Source organism: Macaca mulatta, chromosome 1 (assembly GCF_049350105.2).
Source record: "Macaca mulatta isolate MMU2019108-1 chromosome 1, T2T-MMU8v2.0, whole genome shotgun sequence".
Taxonomy (NCBI): domain Eukaryota; kingdom Metazoa; phylum Chordata; class Mammalia; order Primates; family Cercopithecidae; genus Macaca; species Macaca mulatta.
This window is the reverse complement of record NC_133406.1, coordinates 155,814,615-155,839,231: the sequence shown is the minus strand read 5'-3', so window position 1 is coordinate 155,839,231 and position 24,617 is coordinate 155,814,615. Positions and strand designations below refer to the sequence as shown.

General features: G+C 41.2%; 1 protein-coding gene across 2 annotated transcripts in view; it reads right to left on the bottom strand.

The window, feature by feature from the left end:
* Window positions 1-24,020, bottom strand: part of SSX2IP (SSX family member 2 interacting protein) — a 110,423-nt gene extending 86,403 nt beyond the window's left edge. The window contains exon 1 of one of the 2 annotated variants that reach the window (XM_077991488.1): window positions 23,723-24,020. The gene's annotated coding sequence lies outside the window, so the exon portion shown is untranslated. The remainder of the gene's footprint in view (window positions 1-23,722) is intronic. The other variant, XM_028844117.2, reaches the window with a different exon arrangement.
* Window positions 24,021-24,617: the final 597 nt, after the last annotated feature.

The following is a 24,617-nucleotide window of genomic DNA, read 5'->3' as shown; positions in this document are numbered from 1 at the left end:
ACCTCTGTCCCCTGGGTTCAAGCAATTCTCCTGCCTCAGCCTCCCGAGTAGCTGGGATTATAGACACCTGCCACCACACCCAGCTAATTTTTGTATTTTTAGTAGAGACACGGTTTGCTGTGTTGGCCAGGCTGGTCTCAACCTCCTGACCTCAGCTGATCCACCTGCCTCAGCCTCCCAAAGTGCTAGGATTACAGGCATGAGCCACCCACTCCCTGCCTGGATTTGGTTTTCTAGTATTTTGTTTTATTGTGTCTCTGCCAGGTTTTGGTATCAGGATGATGCTGGCCTCATGAAATTAGTTAGGGAGGAGTCTTTCTTTTTCAATTTTTTAAAATAGTTTCAGTAGGATTGGTACCAGCTCTTCTTTATACATCTGGTAGTGTTTGGTTGTGAATCTGTCTGGTCCTGTGCTTTCTTTGGTTGGCAGGCTTTGTATTACTGATTCAATTTTGGAACCCATTATTGATCTGTTGAGGGATTCAATTTCTTCCTGGTTCAGTCTTGGGAGGTTTTATGTGTCCAGGAATTTATTCATGTCTTCTAGGTTTTCTAGCTTGTGTGCACAGAAGTGTCCATAGTAGTCTCTGAAGGTTTTTTGTATTTCCGTTGGGTCAGTGGTAACATCGTCTGTCATTGCTGATTGTTTTTATTTGGATTGTCTCTCCTTTTTTTCTTTATTAGTCTAGCTGGTAGTCTATATATTTTATTAAATTTAAAAAAAAACCTCCCGGATTTGTTGATGTTTTGAATGTTTTTTCACATCTCAATTTCTTTTAGTTCAGCTTTGATTTTGGTTATTTCTTTTCTTCTTCTAGCTTTGGGTTGGTTTGTTCTTGTTTCTCTAGTTCCTCTAGTCCTCTCTAGTTCATCTAGTGATATTAGGCTGTTAATTTGACATATTTCTATCTTTTTGATGTGGGCATTTGTGCTACAGACTTCCCTCTTAACACTGCCTTAGCTGTGTCCCAGAGATTCTGGTATGTTGTATCATTGTACTCATTAGTTTCAAAGAATTTCTTGATTCCTGCCTTAATTTCATTATTTACCCAAAAGCCATTCAGGAGCAGGTTGTTTAATTTCCATGGAATATGGTTTTGAGTGGTTTTCTTAGTATTGATTTCCATTTTTATTGAATGATGGTCTGAGATTGTGGTTGGTGTGATTTTGTTTTGTTTTGTTTTGTTTTAATTTGCTGAGGATTGTTTTATGTCTGATTGTGTGGTCAATTTTAGAGCATGTGCCATGTGCAGATAAGAAGAATGTATATTCTGTTGTCTTTAGGTGGAGTGTTCTGTAGATATGCATTAGGTCCATTTGGTCATGTGTCAAGTTCAGATCCTGAATATCTTTGTTAGTTTTCTGTCTTGATGATCTGTCAGTGGGGTATTAGAGTCTCCCACTATTATTGTGTGGTTATCTAAGTCTCTTTGTAGGTCTCTAAGAACTTGCTTTATGAATCTGGGTGCTCCTGTGTTGGGTGCATGTATATTTAGGGTAGTTAGTTCTTCTTGTTGAAGTGAGTCCTTTACCATTATGTAATGCTCTTCTTTGTCTTTTTTTTATCTTTGTTGGTTTAAAGTATGTTCTGTCTAAAATTAGAATAACAACTCCTACTTTTTCCTGTTTTTCATTTGCTTGGTAAGTGTTTCTCCATCCCTTTACTTCAAGCCTATCTCACTGCAAGTGAGATGGGTCTCTTAAAGACTGCATAACATTTGGTCTTGCTTCTTTATCCAACCTGCTTCTCTGTGCCTCTTATTTGGGGATATTTAGCCCATTTACTTGTGAGGTTGGTATTGATATGTGTGGATTTGTTCTTGTCATATGTTGCTAGCTGATTATTATGAAGACATGTTTGTGTGGTTGCTTTATAGTCCACTGGTCTATGTACTTATATGTGTTTTTGTAGTGGCTGGTATTTAGCATTCCCTTTAGGACCTCCTATAAGGCAAGTCTAGTGGTAACACAATCTTCTAGCATTTGCTTGTCTGAAAAGGATCTTATTTCTCTTTTATAATGAAGCTTAGTTTAGCTGGATATGAAATCTTTGCTGAAATTCTTTTTTTTTTTTTTCCTTTTTTGAGACAGAGTCTTGCTCTGTCGCCCAGGCTGGAGTGCAGTGGCATGATCTCAGCTCACTGCAAGCTCCACTTGCTGGGTTCACACCATTCTCCTGCCTCAGCCTCCCAAGTAGGTGGGACTACAGGTGCCCACCATCACGCCTGGCTAATTTTCTTGTATTTTTAGTAGAGACGGGGTTTTACCATGTTAGCCAGGATTGTCTTGATCTTCTGACCTCAGGATCCTCCCGCCTCAGCCTCCCAAAGTGCTGGGATTACAGGCATGAGCCACCGCACCCAGCTGGAAATTCTTTTTTTTTTTAAGAATGCCGAATATTTTTCCCCAATCTCTTCTGGATTATTAGGTTTCTGCTGAAATATCTGCTGTTAGCCTAATGGGGTTCCCTTTGTAGGTAACTTACTCCTCCTCTCTAGCTGCCTTTAACATTTTTCTTTCATTTCAACCTTAGAGAATCTGATAACTATGTGTCTTGGGGATGGTCTTTTTGTATAGTATTTCACAGGGGTTCCCTACAAAAAAAAAGGACACTCTTAAGGGTAGGGGGAAAATAAAATCAGAGGTAAGATTAGCAAACAAAATGAAACCCACATATTTTTATACATTTGCTAGAGGTGACCACAATTTTGGCTCCAGTATTTCTGCTTGTTTTTTGTTTTGGCTTTGGTTCCAATATTTCTAGTGGTCAAAGGAAAGTGAGAAACCCAATCAGTTACAGGATTCAGAATTTTCCATAAGATTAAGTAAAAGGGAAAAGAAGTGTTCTATAGAAGAACAGTTTTACTTGATTTTGAGTTTCCTAAAGATATGAAATGTTATGGATAATATACATCATAATATTCCTACTGAAATATGCACATTCATGATTTTCACACCACTGCTTATGATAGGGTATCTTAAAGTGGGTCAATTCTGCAGAAAAATATTCTTCAAGGCAGCAAAATGTATATTACTCTCTAAAGTTTAATCTAGGGGCAAAATTTGACTCTAGAATTGTTTTTCTTTTAAAATTGTACATCTTAGAGACTCTTGAATTTCAGAGGATGCTTCTAGGGCTGCCCTGGTTTTGGGAGCAAGGCTCAGCCTGAAGAATCTAGGCTGTTGTTATCATCTGTTATCTCATTAATACATTTCTAGATTCAATTTGCTAATATTTTTTGTTGAGGATTTTTTTCATCTATACTTATCAGGGATTTTTTTTTTTTTTTGATGGAGTCTCACTCTGTGGCCCAGGCTGGAGTGCAGTGGCACAATCTTAGCTCACTGCAACCTCCACCTCCTGGGTTCAAGAGATTCTCCCACCTCAGCCTCCCAAGGAGCTGGGAGTACAGGCATGGACTACTACACCTGGATGATTTTTGTATTTTTAGTACAGATAGGGTTTTGCCATGTTGGCCAGGCTAGTCTGAAACTGGTGGACTCAAGTGATCAGCCCACCTCGGCCTCCCAAAGTGCTAGGATTACAGGTATGAGCCACCACACCTGGCCTTATCAGGGATATTGGTCCATGGTGTCTATGGAATGTCTTTGCCTGGATGATGCTGACTCTATACAATGAGTTGGGAAATGTTCCTTCCTCCTGCATTTTCTGGACAAGATTGTGTGAAGTGAATATTATTTCTTCCTTAAATATTTGATAGAATGCCTCATATTTCTCCCTTTTACATCCAAGTCTCACCTGGATAGTGTTGCCAGATAAAATAAAGAATTTCCAGTTAAAATTGAATTTTAGATAAGCAACAAATAGTTTAAAATATAATTGTCCTATGCAGTAGTTTAGACATACTAATAAGTACATCTTGTTATTAATATTATGAATGAAATATTATTCATTGTTTATCTGAAATTAAAATTTAACTTACCCACGAGAATAAAAAGCACGTGTTCACACAAAAACTTGTACATGAGTGTTCATAGTAGTGTTAAGCATAATAGCCAAAAGGTGGAAACAATCCAAATGTCTGTCAACTGATGAATGGATAAGCAAAATGTGTTCTACTCATATATATTAACCAGGGTTTTCCAGAACAACAGAACCAATAGACATAAAATGTATATGCATATGCAGACTTATTATGAAGAATAATTGACTCATGCAATTAAGGAGGTTGCAAGATCCCATGATCTGCCATCTGCAAGCTGGAGCCCAGGAAAGCTGGGCATACAATTCAGTCCAAGTCCAAAGGCCTGAAAACTAGGGGAGCCAGTCATGTATCTTTTAGTCCAAGGGCAGGAGAAGTTGAGATGAGATGTCCCAGCTCAAGCAATAAGGCAGAAAAAGGGAGGAAATTCCTCCTTCCTCCACCTTTTTGTTCTATTCAGGCCTCAAGGGATTAGATGATGACCACTCACACTGGGGAGGGCCATCTCCTTTACTGAGTCCACTGACCCAAATGCTAAACTCATTTGGAAAATCCCCACAGACATACCCAGAAATATCTGGCCACTCTCTAATCTAGTCACATTGACATATAAAAATTGTCTTATGATAAAATGGAATATTATCAGCCATAGGAAATAATGAAGTACTGATTCATACGGTAACATGAGTGAAACTTAAAAAGGTTATACTAAGTGAAATAAGCCAGACCTAAAAGGTCACATATAGAATGATTTCATTTATATGAAATGTCCAGAATAGGCAAATTCATGAAGACAGAAAACATCTTAGTGTGGTCAGGGGCTGGAGGAAGGAGAGAATGAGGTATAGAGTGTAGGGGTATAGGGTTTCTTTTTGGGGTGATAAAGTATTCTGGAATTAGATAATGGTGATGGCTGCACAACTTTGTAAGTATACTGAAAACCACTGCATGGTACACTTTAAATTGGTGAATTTTATAGTATGTGAATTATATATTAATTAAAAATATGTATGAATAAAACATTTTTCTTCCTGTGTTATTATTGAAACCTGGATGCATCTGATTGGTGAAAGTCATTACATATCTCCACATTCTAGCTGCAAGGGACTCTGGGAAATGTTGCTGCTGGAATCCCAGTGTGGTAAAATTTTGAAATGTGGAGAGACTGTATAAAATGCGTTCAGCCTGTAATCCCAGCACTTTGGGAGGCTGAGGTGGATCACTTGAAGCCAAGAGTTCAAGACCAGTCTGGGCAACAAAGTGAGACCCCATCTCTACAAAAAACAAACAAAAATTAGCTGGGTGTGGTGGTATGTGTCTGTAGACCTAATTACCAGGGAGCACGAAGCAGGAGACTCACTTGTGCCCAGGAGTTGGAAGCTGCAGTGAGCTATGGTGGTGTCACTGCACTCCAACCTGTGCCACAGAATAAGACCTTGTCTCTGAAAATAAATAAATAAATAAATAAATAAATAAAATGTGTTGAACATCCTCAAATGGTGGATATTTACTCCAGATTCTGAAGTTGAATGCCTAGATTTGAATGCTGTCTCCATCACTTACCAGTTGGGTGGCTAGAGAAGGTGATTTAACCATCTGCCTCAGTTCTCTCATGTATACGATCTATCAGTACCAATACTACAATTGTTTCCTAACCCATCTCCCTGTTTCCTTCTGTCTTCTCTCCTGCATTCTTTGCTCAACAGGGAGGCCAGAGTGATCCTTTTAAGGCATAAGTTAGATTGTATCACTTCTTTGCTTAAAACTCTTCAGTGGTTTCTCAGATTACTCAGAGTAAATGGACAGGGACTCATACTGAGGAGAAATTGTGGGGAGTGGAATCAAAGTGGAGCAAGACAGGAACAACACAGATAAAGGAAAGTTAGCTACAAATAAAAGCAGTGGCAGGAAACAGAGCTAAGAAATCTCAAGAAGCAATCCATCATGTTTTCTAAACTCTACATGAAAAAATGAACGCACAAACAGAAGAAGCATCTCTGTGATGTTAGAAAAGCTCTCTTTAACTTATTTCAAATAAAAATGAGCAATAGAAAAGAATCAAGATCAAACACCATACAAAGTTATTATAAATACAAAGACAGTAAGTAACAGAATTACACCTGCAGTAAATAAAGCAGACAAGAAAGACAGTGCCTTTAAAATAAATCAAAGCCGTTATTTCAAAACAAGCTAAAATACATTAAGAAAATAATATAAGACATGAGAGAACAGGATAAATCAGAATTAGCAAAACACAGAAATGAGATGACAGAACTCAAGAAATCAATACAAGGAATGCAAGAAAAAAATATTTTAGATATGAAGTTTATAGGAAGGACATCAGCAAATAAACACAATAAATAATGTCTTAAAAGAAGCAGAAGGTGAGAAAGAGAAAAATGTTAAAAATCAAAAGCTATAAAGGAAAGTACAAATACTACTGATGAGAAGCAGAAACAGGTCTGTACATATAATGGGGGCCACTGAAGAAGAGAACCAATGCAAGAGAAGAGAACAATTAACAAAAACTGTAATTCAAGAAAAAAAAATCTTGAAATAAGAAATGATTTAAAAGTATATAATGAAAAAGCACACCATTTACCTGAGAATATCAATCCAAGATGACCAGCATGGCATGCCCCAGTAAAATTACTGGGTTTTAAAGTAAAAGAAAAAATCCTTTGGACATCCAAGCAAAAAAGAGGAAGTGCCTTATAAAGTAAAGGAAATTTGATTATTTTCAGACCTTTCAATATCAACATTTCATGCCATAAGAAAATTGAGTAACATATTTAAGGTAAAAAAAGAAAGACATGTAAGTCAAGAATTTAATATTCAGCAAAACAAATTTCAGTATAAAAGGCACAAGCTGTTACGAACATACAAAAATCCCACAGAATACTGTTCCCCTGAACTCTTACTGAGGAATTAACTCGATGTGTGTTAGACAGCCTAAATGATCTGAGAAGTATCAACACATGACTTGTGGTGAGCACTGAAGGTGTAGAATTAAGACTAAAGGAGAGCTAAGAGGGAGAGAGCATCGTATATCATGGCTGTATTCTCTGATAGTGTAGATACAGAACAACTTTATATAATATAAAGAAAGAAAGAAGAATAGGGATAACAGATATAAAAAAAGTTTAACTGTTTTCAGTAATCATAATGAGTAGTGATAGTGTTAGTACTGTCATTCTGAGGCTGCTGTGTATGTAATGTGGGATAAAGCAAATGAATAAGCATGGCATTTTCTAATTCTATCATGTTTGAGAACCACATATCTTGCCAGGGAAGAAAGGAGGTTTGAAATCTGTAGTCTTGATATTTGAATGTAAAATATCAGTATGAATACTAAAGTATTTTATTTTTAAGAAACAAATGTGTGTGTGTATCTAAACACTGAAAAGTTTCAGGCACAATGAACTACCGAAGTACCCACGAACACCCCTAATGCCCAGATTGTGATCTTGAAATATTATTACCTATTTAAAAAAAACCTAGGGCTTCTTGTTTTTGTAGAACTGGATTTTCAGGTATGGAGCAGGAAATGTCCAAAATGAGCCTGAAACATGTCATGATTGCAGATGGCAAGAAAGCTGTCAAAGCCTGTAGGACCATGTCAGAAAGACTCGGAGCCAACTTGCAAAGGTTCCCACTAGTCAAAAACAAAGATAGTGCGACCTTTAGTGATGATGATAACTGCAATGGGAGAAGAAGGAAGTTCTTACTATTTTTAAGTCACAGCACGTGGAGGGATTTCTAGAGTGGTTGACAAAGTTCTTTTCCCTACATCTGGGTGGTGATTACAAGGGTGTTTGGCTGATAATACTTCACTAACCTATATAGTTATTTTATGTGGTCTTCTGTGTTTTTGTTTTATTTCACAATAAAAAGTTATTAAAAGTTACTGTTGATGGAATGACATGATTGAAACCTTCTGGGCCTTCGTTTCTTTGCGTGGGCCGTGAAGAAATAGCTTCTCATGTTCACTCTGGAACTTTACTTTACAATTCAAATAATGTTGTTCATCTAGTAGTGATTTGTCCTGGTTATGGGAAATGACTGCGTGCATTTCAGTTCTCCAGGCCAGTGCTTAAATCGTGTTTAGGGGGTGGAGGCAATAGAGAGGACAGGCTTAATTTTGACAATAATTGCCTCTATGCTTTCCTTTTATCTTTACAACTGTCTAAGAAACACACTCTCTCACCAGAAGCCCATCAAGAAAGAGGTGGAAGGTATAAAGGCAGGCTTCTCTGAGGCCGTAAAACATCCTTGCTCCACCTCTTCCTTTCTCCCAGGAGGATGTATGTTTACAATCACTAATCACACTATCCTGCTTAAGGCTGAAATCGTCACACAACCAAAATCTGCTGAGAACTCTCATGGGATTCAAGGTTGGACAATACTTTCAACCCAAATAAAGGAGTGCTGTGGCGAGGAGGCTTGAGTGATGCTACATGGCAAGGTCCAGGCCCACTGATGGCAGAGCCATTGTGGATGCGGGAAGCTCAGCAGAAGGGCCAGGGCAGCACAGGAGGCTGGAGAGCCACAGTAGACTGGCTTGGCCTTGGCTGATGATAGTCCACTGTGCCCCTAGGTTGTAGGTTAGAATATGGACAAAAGAAATTACAAAGGGAATTATGAGGGAGCTTGAAACCACTCACTTGGTTTTGGAACATTTATATCCCTTATTTCTCTTTCTTCTTCTTTTAAATACATACTCATTCCTCTCATATATAAAATTTTAGTCTCTTTATTATTTATTATAATATTTTATGGCTTTCTTAACCATAATATTTTAATACATTAAAATATATTTTAAATTATATTTTATTTTAATTTTTTATTTTTAATATATTAAAATCTACTCTTAATATATTAAAATGTATTTAATATATTTTTTAAATATATTTATTTTTAATATGTTAAAATATGTTTAAGATATATGTTTAAGATAATATGTTAAAATATGTTTAAGATATATTCATGTTTAAAGGAGGAAAGACATTTTAAATTTAATTTTTATTTTAATTTTTATTGTATTTTACATACATATCAGTCAGTGACTGAAATTCTTAAAACAAAAAAATAAAAAACAAGTGTTTATTGAAGATAGTTTGAGAAGCACTGAACTAGACTACATTAAAATTAAAAGATTGTATTCATTAAAAGTCACCTTAAAGAATGAAAAAGGAAGCCACAAAATGGGAGAAAATATTTGCAACACAAAGGACTGGTACATAAAATACATGAAGAATTCAATCAAATTAATTTAAAAATGGCAAAAAATACCTCGAATGGTCACTGCACATAAGAGAAGTCCCAATGGTCAATGAGCACTTGAAAGAGTTTAATTCAAGGGAGTAAAAATTAAAACCCCAGTGAAAAACCTCACTCATCAGATTAGCAAAAATTTAAGCCTACCAATTCCGAATGTTGGTTGAGGGCACAGAAGCGCTCATACATTGCTCCTAATAGTTTTTAAATCAGTGAAAAAAATCACTTTAGAAAACCCTCTGACATATGCATCTACGAAAGCTTAATATACCGATGCCTTATGAGCCATCTACTCCACTCCAGGACATGCCACAGGTATTTGACATGGTAAGCCAAATGGCAGGTGCACAAATTCTCAGAGCAGCATTATTTTTAAGAGCTCCAGATTGAAACAATTCAAATGTACTATCACCTGAAGAATGAATGAACTGTAGTATGTTCACAACATGGAACACTAAACAAGAGTGAAAACGAACAGCTTTGCATGACAACACAGATGAACCTCCCACGCATACTCAGTTGTCATAGGAATTCATCATGGTTCTACCAGAGAAGCAGCAGGATGTTTCAGTGCACAGACTGGTTTATAAATTCAGATATATCTTGCTGCTGGAATGTTCCTGTTCAGAGACTCAGCTTCATCTTGGAGCTGAGGTGTTATGAAGAGGAGGTGCATGGTGAAGTCACCGATGAAGTCCGGGGCCGGGGGGATATTTCAGATTCTGACTTAGAGTGTATGGCATGAAAATCAGAGGTTAAGACCAGAACTAAAACCACCAGACCCCTCTGCTGGAGTTCTTGCACTGACACTGATAGGACTGGGAGTGGATGAGACAAAAAGTCTTCCTGCTGTTAGAATTCTCAAGGGGCTACGCAGAGTGGAGCTGCAGGAACCTAAGGCCCTGGGACAATAGGATTGGCAGAAGCAGATCATGTGCCCAACATCACTTCCCAAAGGTGCCATGTCCTAATGCCAGTGCACTGGGGATTAGGGTGCAGCATGTGAATCTGGGCAACATAAATACTCAGTCTATAGCAGTATGAGACTAATTTGTAAAGTTGGGAAATTTACCCGTGTTTCACCCTTCTCTATCAGCACAAATAATGAAGAGTTAGCTAAGCTAGCTCAGAAATGAAAGCTTTTGTCATTCACACAGTTACTGCTTTCCTGCTCTCAGAATCACTACATATCTTACTGTAAGAGGCATAGAACTCACATTCCCACCGAAAGCCTCTCCTGCTGGGACCCACTATAGAAGGAAAAGCTTCAAATTTTGCTTAAAAACTGTATGTGGGAAGAAGATTCTATTTGGCAACTATATGAAATAAAATGCAAAATGTTATATTTAATTACAAAAGTGAGAATTAACTTTCAGTTGTCTCCTCTGTGTTTCTTTGAGGGTTGCAGATTGCTGCTTTTTGTAGCTCATGTCTATGTGTGATTCACTATTGGGAATAAGCATCTCTCTAACTCAGAAACAGAATGAATAGTCTGCTGTAAATCCTGTTGGCTCACAGTTTGAAAGCTTGTTTTGTGCAGATGTTAATACTAATTTGTGGCTTTAAAACACTTCCTCCACTACACCAATGTTCCAGTCCAATATCCCCCAGGGAGGGCATTGTCCATTATATTACTCACCCCCTTAATACAAAGCCTTACCTGACAGCAAGAAACACAGTCCACCTTTGAATGTGCTAGAATGCAAGAAGAAAGCAGTCTCTCTTCTGAGTTAGAAAAAGAAGGCTACACTTGTGAAGGGGAAAACGTATATGTATCTATATTTATAAATAATTGATTTTTACACTGTATTTTTTTTTTTAGACGAAGTCTCACTCTGTCACTCAGGCTGGAATGCAGTGGTGTCATAGTGACTCACTGCAGTCTCAACCTCCTGGGCTCAAGTGATCCTCCTGCCTCAGCCTCCCACATAGCTGGGACCACAGGTGTGCAATAGCGCAACCTGCTAATCTTTTGATTTTTTGTGGAAACGGGATCTTACTTTGTTGCCCAGGCTGGTCTTGAACTCTTGAACTCCTGGTCTCAAGTGATTCTCCCCCCTCAGGCTCCCAAAGTGCTGGGATTATAGGTGTGAGCCATCATGCCTGGCCTACACTGTATTTATTAATTTTATCAATCAAAATGAATTAAGAATCTGTTTAGTATAGATACCATGCTAGGGTGTTGGAGACATGAACAAAATGTGGTCCCCAACTTCAAAGTTCTACATTTTTTGGTGAGGGTGAGTACTTGACCACTGTGAAGTGATGCAATATAGAACTTTTTACTGATCTTTTCAAATTCCACATTTGTATCTAGACCCATCACTCATGTGAGCATCAGTCTCTTCTTTAAGATTATGAGAAGTGAAAGCATGAACTTAAATTTCCATCCTCTTGCTCCAGCCAGCTATATCCATGAAACATTTTCCTGAGGTATGTTTGTCTGAAAAAGAGCAAATGCAGAAACGTGGCACCCACTCGGTAGTGGCCCCACGTTCGTGGGCAAGTCTGCATGTGGCCATTTGACAATGAAGGAAAGCATTGTGATTTACAGCCATAATCACTTTCTAAGGAGGATGGTACTTGTTACGTGAAAAGTCTTTGCAGCAGAGCTCTTTCCTGGGAGCTGAGTTTAGACACAGGAACTGCAGTAAGCTTAATTAATCTGCATAACAGACTGAGAAGAATTAGGAACTCTCTGTGCAAAATTGTGGGGTATGAGACGAAGAGGCAAGTAGAGAGGCCAAGGCGGAAGGAGTTGGAGGATAGAGAAGAGAAGTAAAAAGAGGCTCGGATGCTACACAGGGTGAAATGGCCAGGAAACCACCCTCAGTGGTGGAATGGCCAAAAGGTTGCTGTCTGAGAGTCTGCTTGAAGTAGCTGTGTGGTGCAAAGAAGCACCCCTCCTTCCCGAAATCTTCCCCGCCCTGCAGTAAAGTCTGCTACTCATACCCATGACTTGGGTGAATGGGTATTGGAGTGTGTGGTAGACAGAATGATAGCTCCCAAATTTGTCCTAAGCCCTGGAACCGGTGATTATGTTAGATGGCTTTACAGGTGTGATTAAATTAAGGCTCTTGAAGTGGAGAGATTACCCTGGATTACCTGGGTGGGCCCCATGTCATCATAAGGGTCCCTGAAAGTGGAAGGGGAAGCCGAAAAAAAGCATTTGAGGGAGATGTGACTTCAGAAGAAAGGCACAGAGAGATGCAACATTGCTGGCTTTGGGGATGGAGGAAGGGGGGCCAACTTCAGCCCTAGAAAAGGCAAGGAAACAGATTCTCCCATGGACCCCGCAGAAGGGAAACCAGCCCTGTGACACCTAAATTTTAGCCCTGAGAGGCTCCCGTTGGACTTTTGACCTCCAGAACTGTAACTAATAAATCTGTGTTTAAAAGCCACTACGTTTATGGTAATTTGTTACAGCAGCAGTGGAAAACTAATACAGGGTGTAAATCAGGGAGAGAAGAGCTGAGTCCAAAGACAGGAAAATCTAAGTATGATTTAGGGACAGTCATTAGGCCAGAGGGTTGCTGCGGCGGGCATAATGGAATTTAAAGTCGGGAAGATCAGTTTGAGTCAGACTGTGGGGAGCCTTACATGAGAGATGAATGAGTTGAATCGCTATCTTTGAGCCATGGAAAGCCACTGAAAGGTTCAAGGGTGGAGTCACATAAGAAACAGAATTTCAGAAAGGAAGACCAGGGGCGCTCTCTGTAAGGATGCCTATGGCTGCCTGGGGAGACAGAGTAATGGCCCCCAAAGTTGTCCTAAGCCCTGAAATCTGTGATTGTGTTAGATGACTTTGCAGACATGATTGAATTAAGGATGTTGAAGTGAGGAGATTAGCTTGGGTTACCTGAGTGGGACTGATGTCATCATAAGGGTCCTTAAAAGTGAAAGAGGGGGTCAAAAAAACATTTGAGGGAGATGTGACCACAGAAGAAAGGCACAGAGAGATGCAACATTCTGGCTTTGAAGACGGAGAAAGGGGGCCAACTCCAGCTCTGGAAAAAGCAAGGAAACACATTCTCCCATGGACCCCGCAGATGTGGCTGAGTCAGGGCAAGTGAACAGGCCCTGGGACTCTCATCCTCACTTCCCCAGGACCCCGGCCTTGTTACCTGTTTCGTGTTCTGGGCTTCCACTTCAGGTTTCATTTGAATAAGGTATTTTGTATTTAAGATAAAATGAAAACAACAAATGAGCACAACTCGGTGCACAGAGAAGTTCAGTGTCTTGTTCCAGCTCACCCAGCTATAAGGTGAGAGGACAGGGACTTATTCCCTAGGAATCCTGACTCCCAGTCCTGGACTCTTCTGGTGGAGGGCCAGGGGGACTGGAAGGGGGAATAAATCAGGCCATCTGTTAGATGATCAGGTATTAATTCCTGGACTATGGAATCTTTGAGCAGGAAAGGAAGGGCCTACATAGGAAGGACAAGTCCCATGAATCAACATGCCTGGGAGAGCCAATGGACCCAAGAGCACCAGTGCTTCATCCTGAGGCCAGCAGGTACTGATGAGAAACACTACACTGACCCCTTCTCAAGTCCAGTGATCTATAGATGGAAGGAACTTGACACTTTAGAGCTCTAGCATGAAGGAGAATCATATTAGCAGATCCCAAAGAGGACACACTACAAGATGCAGGGAATGCTTTCGAGGGAGGGTCCAGTCTTGGGTTAACAAAGCAAGAAAATGAATGAAATGACAGAGCAGGAAGCAGAGACCTGGACTCAGGCTTCTGCCAATGATCCCAGAAGAAACACATACAGCCCAATATATTAACTTCCTCCTGACCTCACTTCCAGGAAACTGGGAGAACCACAAACTGACAAGCTCTGTGAGGGCTCGAAATGAATGTTTAGGGCCTGGTGGTTCTCTAAGCACACCTTTCAATGGTCAGGGTATTATTAATTAAACAGGAGCACTATAATTACTCGTGCATCATTACAATACACAAAGTGATTTCAGCGGTAAAAAGGGCTTTGATGAATTAGTAGTTCTTTTCATTTCTATAGTTTTGTGGCTCATGTTCAAAGACATCTCTTAAAAGTATTCAGATTCATGGGAAAGCTGTAATATCTGTTACCCATCCTTTTTTTTTCCTGACTCCAAATCTGCATATGTTACTGCTTTCCGGACACTCAACCCACGAGCCCCATCCCACCCTCCTATGTGACTTGTTCAAAATCGAAACTCAGCCCCTTTCATTCCCAGCTTGCTCTTCCTCCTCTATTTTGTACCTGGGTAAATTGCCCTTCCACCCATTCAGCAAAATTTGGGGAGTCAGCCTCATTCTTTTCTTTCTTGTCCTGTCTCCTACCATCATTCTTTACATCTATGTAACATCCATCGCCATGACAATGAATAATAGTGGCAACCCTTTTTTGAGTACCTATTACATTCTAAGCGTCTTAGATATATTATTGCAAACCCTAACAAATCCTGCAAAATTTGTACTATTATCCTCATGTTATAAGTCAAAGAGCCTGAGGTTCAGAGATATTATTTCCTCAAGGTTCACCTGCAGGTAGGTGGCAGTTGGGGTCAGGACGCAAACCCACATTTCTCTGGTTCTAAAGCATATGCATTTTATATCACATGGGGCTGCATCCAATAGAGCACCAACAGTTCTGCCAAATTTGCCTAAGTCTTGGCTGAAATCCACCTACTTCCTTCCCTCCATAGGCCATTTGCTACCTTAGTGTACGCTGTCATTAATTCTCACCTGGACTGATGGCATAAGCTTTCTCACTTGTCTCTCTACCTCCAGCCTTGCTGTATTCTCTAGTGGTATGTCTGTTAGCTGACTGATCATAAGCAAGTTCCTATGTGCTCACCCTGAACCTACTAAATCACAATCCCCAAGCCTTCATGTCAGTCTTAGTAATAAGCACCTCCTATTGATTCTTATGAGGAGCCAGTATAGCCAAAGGCAGTTCGAAAAAGAAAACTCTAGGCTCAAAACCTTCAGTGGCTCCTGTTCACCTATATGATAAATTGAATACTCTTTAATCTGACATTTAAGGGCCTTTTATGATCTGGCTACAACTCGTCCTTTCTAATCATGCTGGCACAAAGAAATCACTCAGCAGACTGACTCGTAGTATGGCAGGCAGAATAATGGGCCCCCAAGATGTCTGTGTCCTAATCCCTGGAACCAGAGAATATGTTACCTCACATGGCAAAATAGACTGCAGATGTGATTGAGTGATGGACTCAGAGAAAGGGAGATTATCCTGGGTTATTCAGGTGGTACCAATCTAATCACATGAGTCATTAAAAGCAGAAAACCATTTCTGGTTGTGATCAGTGAGAGATAACATCATGAGAGAAGGGTTAGAGAGACAGAATGTAGAAGAATTTGACCTTCATAGCTGATTTTGATAATGGAGGAAGGGGACCACGAGCCAAGGATGTGGTGGTCTCTAGAAGCTGAAAAAGGCAAAGAAATATATTCTTCCCTAGAGTTTCTAGAAAGTAGTGCAGCCCTGCCAATACCCTGATTTTAGCTCATGTTGGGCTTTTGACCTCAAGAGCTGTAAGATAATAAATTTGTATTATTTTATGGTATTAAATTTATGGTAATTTTCTATAGCAGCAATAGAAAACAAATTCACACAGTTTTTTTTTTTTAATGGTGACTTGCTTATCTACATTTTCTACATGTATCATTTTCTCTGCCTGGAGTGCTCTGTTTGGTTCACTTGGAAAACTCCTACTCATCCCTCAAAACCCAGTTCAAAATGGCTGATTCAGACAGCAATTTATACATAGTCCTTCAACTCCAATAGCAACCAATATTTATTCATGATAAATGTTAATATTATTTTGCTTTGTATTTACTTATAAACTTACCTACCTCTCCCACCTCCTTAGAGAGTTTGTCTTGCTCATTTTATACTCTTATCCTGGCATAGTGTCCATAGTATCTAGCATATGGTCAGTGCTTAAAAAATATCTGCTGGGTAATAACTATAGAGATATTGAAAGAATTGTATTATAGAAGCACCTCATGTAAGCCAATCAATGTTGGATGATATGAATTCTTATCATCAGAATACAATGGTTTCAAATATCAAAAGTAATGATTGAAAAAAGGTAATAAATCCAAAAATGAGTCTCTTTGAGATTGACAGTTAATGTTTATCACTTATACTTAATTACTTTTTTTTTTAGGCGGAGTCTCACGCTGTCCCCCAGGATGGAGTGCAGTGGCATGATCTCAGCTCACTGCAAGCTCCGCCTCCCGGGTTCACGCTATTCTCCTGCCTCAGCCTCCCGAGTAGCTGGGACTACAGGCGCCTGCCACCATGCCTGGCTAATTTTTTGTATTTTTTAGTAGAGACGGGGTTTCACCGTGTTAGCCAGGATGGTCTCGATCTCCTGACCTCGTGATCGTCCCGCCTCCGCCTCCCAAAGTGCTGGGATTACAGGCATGAGCCAGGGCGCCCGGCCGGTTACTTTCTTTTAAGATCAAATTGTTTTTCTTTTCCTTATATGAAAACCATTTATTTCTACTTTACTCCAGGCAGGAAAGGCAGAAGAAAAAAATTATGTCAATTAAAAGTAAATCCTGGGCAGGGAGAGATAGTTCACGCATGTAATCCTAGCACTTTGGGAGGCCGAGATGGGAAGATGGCTTGAGGCCAGGAGTCAGACCAGCCGGGGCTACATAGTGAGACCTCATCTCTACAAAAAAAATTAAAAATTAAAAAAAAATTAGCAGGCCATGGTGGTTCACGCCTGTGGTCCCAGCTACTCTGGAGGCTGAGGTGGGAGGACTGCTTGAGCCCAGGATGTCAAGGCTGCAGCCAGCTACAACTGTGCCACGGAACTCCAGCCTAGATGATAGCACGAGACCTTGTTTCTCTCTCTCTCTAAAAAAAAGTAAATTCTGTATCCCAATATCATTATCTAGGCTGAGTTTACACATCTTCCCAGGTCCTTAATGCTCACTGGTGCCCTCGCTCTACAGGCATATGAAGTTAAGAGTCTTGTCAAGTTTCCTCTCCTCACATGTAAGAAAGCCCACAGGAGCTGGGAAAGTCCTAGCCAGACCAAGTAAGAAGTGAGACAAAGGAATCTTATGGTTATATCCTATAATCCCTGGTTTGGCTTCACTTAACATCCAAAAGGAGCGTAGGTCCTGCCTCAGGGCACAGGAGAGGTCCTAGCACAAGACCTTAAGATGCCACACAGACTTATTCACTAAGGGACCTGGAAAACTGTTATTAAGTTTGTTTTAATGAGTCGCTTAGTTCTCAGCCATGGCTGCAAATTAGAATCACCTGGAGGAGAGCTATTATATTCAAATGTGACTAAAGGAAATTTTTTTTTTGGGATGGAGTCTCATTCCTGTCACTCATGCCAGAGTACAATGGCGTGATCTCAGCTCACTGCAACCTCCACCTCCTGGTTTCAAGCGATTCCCCTGCCTCAGCCTCCATGCCCACCACCACGCCCAGCTAATTTTTGTATTTTTAGTAGAGATGGAGTTTCATCATGTTGGCTAGGCTGGTTTCGAACTCCTGACCTCAGGTGATTCACCAGCCTCAGCCTCCCAAAGTTCTGGGATTACAGGCATCAGCCACCATGCCCAGCCCCAGGAATTGGTCTGTGAGAGGTGTTTTCAAAGTTCCCCAAATGATTCAGATGTGCACTCAGGGTTGCTGTTCGCACCAGGCAATGTTGTTGAAATGTCTTTTGGAATAAGAATCACTGCGGGTGAACATTAGGCACCAGAAGGCAGGCACCCGCTGGCCCCGCCCTTGAACTGCCCCTTTCTCCAGATTCCAGTCAGCAAGTCTGAAGTGGAATCTGGAATCTGCTGGTCTGATGTGCAACTCTAGTGAGTCCGATTCAGGTAGGTGGTACCCCCTGTCGCCCCCTGCAGCCTGCTCTAGGGAGCACTGATACCGTCAGTAGCTGCTATCTGTAGGCACCCGGACCTATGGGGAAGGACCCTTGACTACGGCCTCTGAAACAAAGGCTGCAGATCCTCTGTCTATACAGTGCTGACAACGTGAAGAGGAGAGAAGAAGATGAGAGTGTGCTCACAGCGCTTATACAGAAAACACCTGTCTTTTCACACCCGGTGGTAAAAGCTAAGCAAGCCTTCGGGAAGTGCCCTAACTACCACCAATGTCTGAAATCTCAGTGCTGCCCTCGCCCTACCCTTTCCCAGAGCCACTCGGTCCTTTGATAACATATTAACATCTTAAATTCCAATGATAGATTTTAAAGGCTGAATTTCAAAGAAGAGTTAAAGTGAACACCCACATGTTAACTCCCACCACACACTGCAAAATCCAGGTTTTCATCAGCTTAAATTTTGTAACAAAAATGTTTGGACTTTGCTGAGAGTAAAGTTGGACATTATACTTTCCATAAGTGTAATGGAAATTTTGTGAGTTGGTCACAGTCATGGATAAGGCTGTTGTCAGGCAGATCGGCTCTACTTGGTAATCTGTAGTTTCACTCTGGAATATTTACATTGGCAATCCTCCTCATTACAGACAAGCAAGTCTTTACTTACATGAGGCAGGAGAACGCAGACTTCGTCACCTCTCACAATCACCTTTCCTATCCTATTGGTTCAATGCAGTATGGTGTCAGGTCGCCTTATCTTCTGGGAACAGTGGGCTTCTAATACACCCCATGGATACGCATCTGGACTGATCCCGACAGAGACTTAAGGCAGTGACACCAGAGTGGGTCATCTCCAGGTCGGCTCTGCTCCTGAGAACTCTGGGGACAATGAGCAGTTGGATCAGAGATTTTTTTTTATGACCAAGCTCAGTGATGCCAGCATTTGCTAAGATCCCAGTGTTTAAAATAAACTGTTCTTTGAATCTTCCACAGAAAGATTCAGGGGTCTTGGAACAGAGGAAGCCTTGGTTGATGATGGGGTCACAGTCTTCAAGATAGGTTGACACAGGCTGGCATCTATGGATCTTCCCAGCCCTCAAGCCCTGGACATGACCACATCCTTGTGGGCGACTCCCTCTAGCTACATGAGTTCACACTCTCCCCTTCTCCAGGGAAGGCTGTCAAACAGGAACTATAACATTAGAAAATTATCACTGGTATATCTGGAATCAGCAAAATTTCTTTCTTTTTTTTGAGATGGAGTCTTGCTCTGTCCCCAGGCTGGAGTGCAGTGGCGCGATCTCAGTTCACTGCAAGCTCCGCCACCCGGGTTCACACCGTTCTTCTGCCTCAGCCTCCCGAGTAGCTGGGACTACAGACGCCCACCACCACGCCTGGCTAATTTTTTTTTTTTTTTTTTTTTGTATTTTTTAGTAGAGACAGGGTTTTGCCATGTTAGCCAGAATGATCTTGACCTCCTGACTTCGTAATCCGCCTGCTTCAGCCTCTCAAAGTGCTGGGATTACAGGTGGGAGCCATCGCACCTGGCCGGAATCAGCAAAATTTCTAAGAAATGTGAAAATGTGAAGAAGTGAGTGATTGTTAACCTGAATGCACTTACCAACTTGTTAGTTGCCACTTTATGACAGCTGATACTGAAAGCATCAAGATGAATGTTGACTCCTTCCCTTTAGAATCTTACTGGCCGCAGGTTGCCTGGATTTGTGTGAACAACATGAGAACTATAGGGAGAAGAGGGACTTGAAGCCATTTCTGCATACGCTTGCCTGAGCCTCACCTGCATTCCAAGTTCTCCTAACATGTTCAGACAGCATATGTGTGCTTTTGCTTAATTCTTGAGATTGGTTTGGATCTTGTGTAAAGGAGGGTAACGACCTTATAACAGCCACAGATCACCTGCACTGCTGCTGTGATACAATCATTAAAATGTCTTCATTTGTTTAGAAAGGGTTGAGGTTCATTCCTTTTTCCCCAAATGTATTATTCTCCATAATTCCATCCCCAAAAGCAAAAATGTCACAATGACTTGCTGAATGCTCAGTGCAATTTGAACTTACTGACAGCAGAGACTATGCTTGTCTATCATTGCATCCCCAGCAGCTACCAACATTCTTTGCACTTACTGGGTGCTTGTAAATGTTTATTGAATGAAAGAATTAATCAACAAATGACAACTGGGCATTACTCGGTTCTATCAAATTTAATCATGCTTCCACGGTTTCACAATCTACCTTTAGAAGTGAAAATGTGAGGCATGCCTTACATTCCATCAATAATGTAAAGGCTTCTATGAGACACTAGGGAAGTAGAAAACAGTGGTTTATTGAATCAAACTAAAATCTGTTAGTGGCAGAAGTACATATTTGCAAACAACCCTAACAAAATGACCTGGAGGGACTTTAAAAGGCTCCACAGCTTTGTGAGGCTCTGGGTGACTCCCTGGCACAAACATTCCGTGGCACTTTGACTTGTATTTTCCTGTCTGATGAGACACATTATTCAGAGTGTTGACACAAACTTCCTTTGGCCAGTCGTGGGAGGACGTGTGCGCACACGCATAATGGGATGGAGAATAGAGAATGTGTTAGTGCCACTCCAAAAAAGACATCTGCTTTGAAAAAATGTTTATGTTTAGCACAAAAATGTATTCCACGGAATCATATTCATGGACCTTAGAGGATATCCAAGTTTAAATTAAGAGCTTTCTCTTCAATTCTATCAAAGCTCGGAATTGCCATGGGAGTATGGCACCAATACTCTGGCAAGGAAGCTTGTCCTCTGAAGCCTCTCAGAGAAGGATCACCCAGCAGGGCTGCCACTATTGCACACATAATGCTTAACCTATAAAAGCTTTCCCTTACTATGCAATGCATCTTAATTGTTTCCATTCTCTTCTAGTCCATTTTTCAAAAATGCTGGTCACATTCACTATATTGATTACCTGACCCACTAATGGACTGTGATCTGTAGTTGGAAAAACACTGCAGTAGAAAAATGAAGAGTGGCCGGGCACGGTGGCTCACGCCTGTAATCCCAGCACTTTGGGAGGCCCAGGCGGGCAGATCACAAGGTCAGGAGATGGAGACCATCCTGGCTAACACGGTGAAACCCCGTCTCTACTAAAAATACAAAAAATTAGCCGGGCGTGTGGTTGCAGGCGCCTGTAGTCCCAGCTACTCGGGAGGCTGAGGCAGGAGAATGGTGTGAACCCGGGAGGCGGAGCTTGCAGTGACCCGAGATCGCGCCACTGCACTCCAGCCTGGGAGACAGAGTGAAACTCCGCTCAAAAAAAAAAAAAAAAAAGAGTGACCCTAAACTAAAGACTCTAACAGGAAGCCACAAAGACTGCTTGGAAGGTTTGGGAATGTTGTGGTCAAATTCACACCCAGAATGTGCTCATCAGGGGTGGCCTGCAGCTCCTGATCTGGGATGCAGGGCTGTCTGGATGCACTATGGCGGCTCACAAAATGAGGAGAAGGGATGGGAGATGGCTTTGAATCCCTTCTCCTTTAGCGTGGTGTTCAGGAACAAGCCACCTCTCTTAGCTTGGAGGGGAGGCTCATAGAGCTCTGTCATCCAGGAGGAAATCTCCCATCCTTCGAGAGAAAATGCAAATGTCACCATCACTTTCCTTGATGGGTCCTGTAAGGGTCTACTTTCCTTGACCCTTACAGTTGAAAGTCCTCTTTCTTCTTAACCCCTAGAGCATATAATTTATTACTTACCTTGAGTACATAACACTTTCTAAACTATGCTTTCAGCTTTTTTCCTTTATTGCCTGTTAGTAGCATCAGGACTGTGAGGATGTCCTACTCATTTTTGTATCCCTGTGTCTAGCACATGCCTTGCACATATGAGGTGCTCAATCAACATTTAGGACATACACAAAGAGGCTAGAGAAACGCTTTGTCTTATTACATTATCCCTCTGTATCAATGGAGAATTGGTTCCAGGAACCACCCTCCTCCCCATCACCACCTTGCAGACACCCAAATCCTCAGATGCTCAAGTCCCTTATATAAAATGGTCAGTAAAATAATGTGTGCACGTGGATACAGAGAGGGGAATATTAGATATTGAAGACTTAGAGGGGTGGGAGGGTGGGAGTACATGAAGGATGAGGATTTACTTAATGGGTACAATGTCGCTAAAAACCCAGACTTCAGCACTACACAACGTATTCATGTAACAAAATGGCATTTATAACCCCTAAATATATAAAAACAAAATAAAATGGTGTCATATTTGCATCTAACCTGTGCATATCCTTCCATATACTTTAAATCATCTCTAGATTACTGTATACCACATATAATGTAAAGGCTATATCAATAGTGGTTATACTGTATGGGTTTTTTATTTGTATTATTTTTTATTGTTGTATAGTTTTTATTTCATTCTTAAAAATATTTTTTGACCCGAGGTTGATTAAATTCATGGATGTGGAGCCCATGGATATGAAGGGCCACCTGTTCTCGGAACTTGAGAATGATTTGTCTTTGAGATGCTGTCACTAGGATTCTGCAGGAGGCTCACTTATCAGCATTGGTATTTCCACATATCTTACCTTCTTCTTACCCTTCTCCTTCTCCCTCCTTCTTCTTTTTTTCGAGAAGAGTCTATGTTGCCCAGGCTGGTCTCAAACTCCTGGCCTCAAGTGACCCTCCCACCTCAGCCTCCCAAAGTGCTGGGATTACCAGCATAAGCCACCTCTTACCCTGTGCCTGCCCCTTTTCCCATGCATCCATCCTCCCATCCAGCACTTATTGAGAACCTACTGTGTTCCTATGCTAATCGTGGTGGTTACTAAGGTGGGTAGGGCAGTCCCTGCCTCTAGATCCCAAGTCTAGTGAGGCAGAAGACAAGTGAGGGGGTAATGACCACAGTGTGAGAAGCACTGTAAGGGGGGCTGTGACCTGTGTCTCCCAACTCATGTCACAGTCCAGTGCTCTCTCATCGTATGCTTTTTGTCTGCTCCTCTCAGATTTTTCTTTTTTTTTTTTTTTTTTTAAGACAGAGTCTTGCCCTGTTGCCCAGGCTGGAGCACAGTGGCGTGATCTCGGCTCACTGCAACCTCTGACTCCCAGGTTCAAGTAACTCTCTGCCTCAGCCTCCCGAGTAGCTGGGATTACAGGTGCCCGCCAACACGCCTGGCTAATTTTTGTATTTTTAGTAGAGGCGATGGGGTTTCATCATGCTGGCCAGGCTGGTCTTGAACTCCTGACCTCATGATCCACCCGCCTTGGCCTCCCAAAGTGCTGGGATTACAGGTGTGAGCCAGCGAGCCCGGCCTCTCAGACTTCTTAAGCTCTGCCCCACCAGCAAAGATTTTGTTAAGCTTTGTATCCTATAGTTTGTATTAGGAAAACAATAGCTGTGTTAAAAAATTAAATTGTTATAATATTGAATATGCATTTTCTAAGTGTTCACATAGGTCTAAAGCAACAGGTGACACAGTGGGAATCACAATACGGTGTGAAAAGGAAATTATTTAAATAAATAATAATAATAGAATCATCTTCAAGACCCTTCCTTTGGCCAGGAATAACATCTTAACAGAAGCGTGACCCTGGCCTAAAGGTTTCTGCATGACGCGGTCCCTACCTGCTCATCCCTGGCCACAGCCTCTTCCCTCACTGTGCAGCAGCCCTGGTGGGCTTCCCTGTCTCTCTTCTTGGTACACTCTTCACGTATCCCTTCCAGGTCCACGGCCCTTCTTATTCTTCAGGTCTCAGCCTAATAAATCGTCATAAAGGTCTTCCCTGACGACTTTGCAAAAAAGCTGTTGCCACCTTAGTCTCCATCCTAGGAGTCTGATCTTTTCTTTCATAGACCTAATCACAACGTGTAATTACTTCATTTGTTTGGTTGTCTCTCTTGCTAGACTGTGAACTCCACAAACTGTTCACCAGCCTATCCCCAGAGACTCGCATGGTTTCTGGCACGTGGCAGACACTATAAATACATTTTGAATAAATGCATGTTAGGGCGGCTCACAGAAAGCATCTGCTTGAAAGGGAGGACATCTCACCAGCGAGGGACAGAGCTGCAGAACCCAGCAGCGGAACAACAGCGACACCAAGTGGTCAGTCTGCATTACCCACAGCAGCTGTTCCTTGTCAGAAATCTCAGGCTGATTCTTGAATTTTAAGGGCGATACTAATCCACTAAGCTTGTTTATTCATTTCCTTAATTAAAAAAAAAATCTAGAAACTGCCCTCAAATATCTCCCACTATAGAGCAGGACACTTGAAAACATGTGGCCACTAGCTAGGCAGACTTTAGGAGTTGCTATGGTAACTTTTCCCTTTTTTGGCTAACCATTTGGAAACCTTACATTTTTCAAATCTGCCTGCTTTGAAAAGGCCTGCTTGCTTCTACGTTGTTTTTCAAGCTTTACTTTGATTTACTGTATTTAATTTGCTTCACCTTCTAATTTGTTAAATGACATGTTATTAAAATTCCCCAGGGGACCAGCAGGAATCTGTGCCACTGAGAG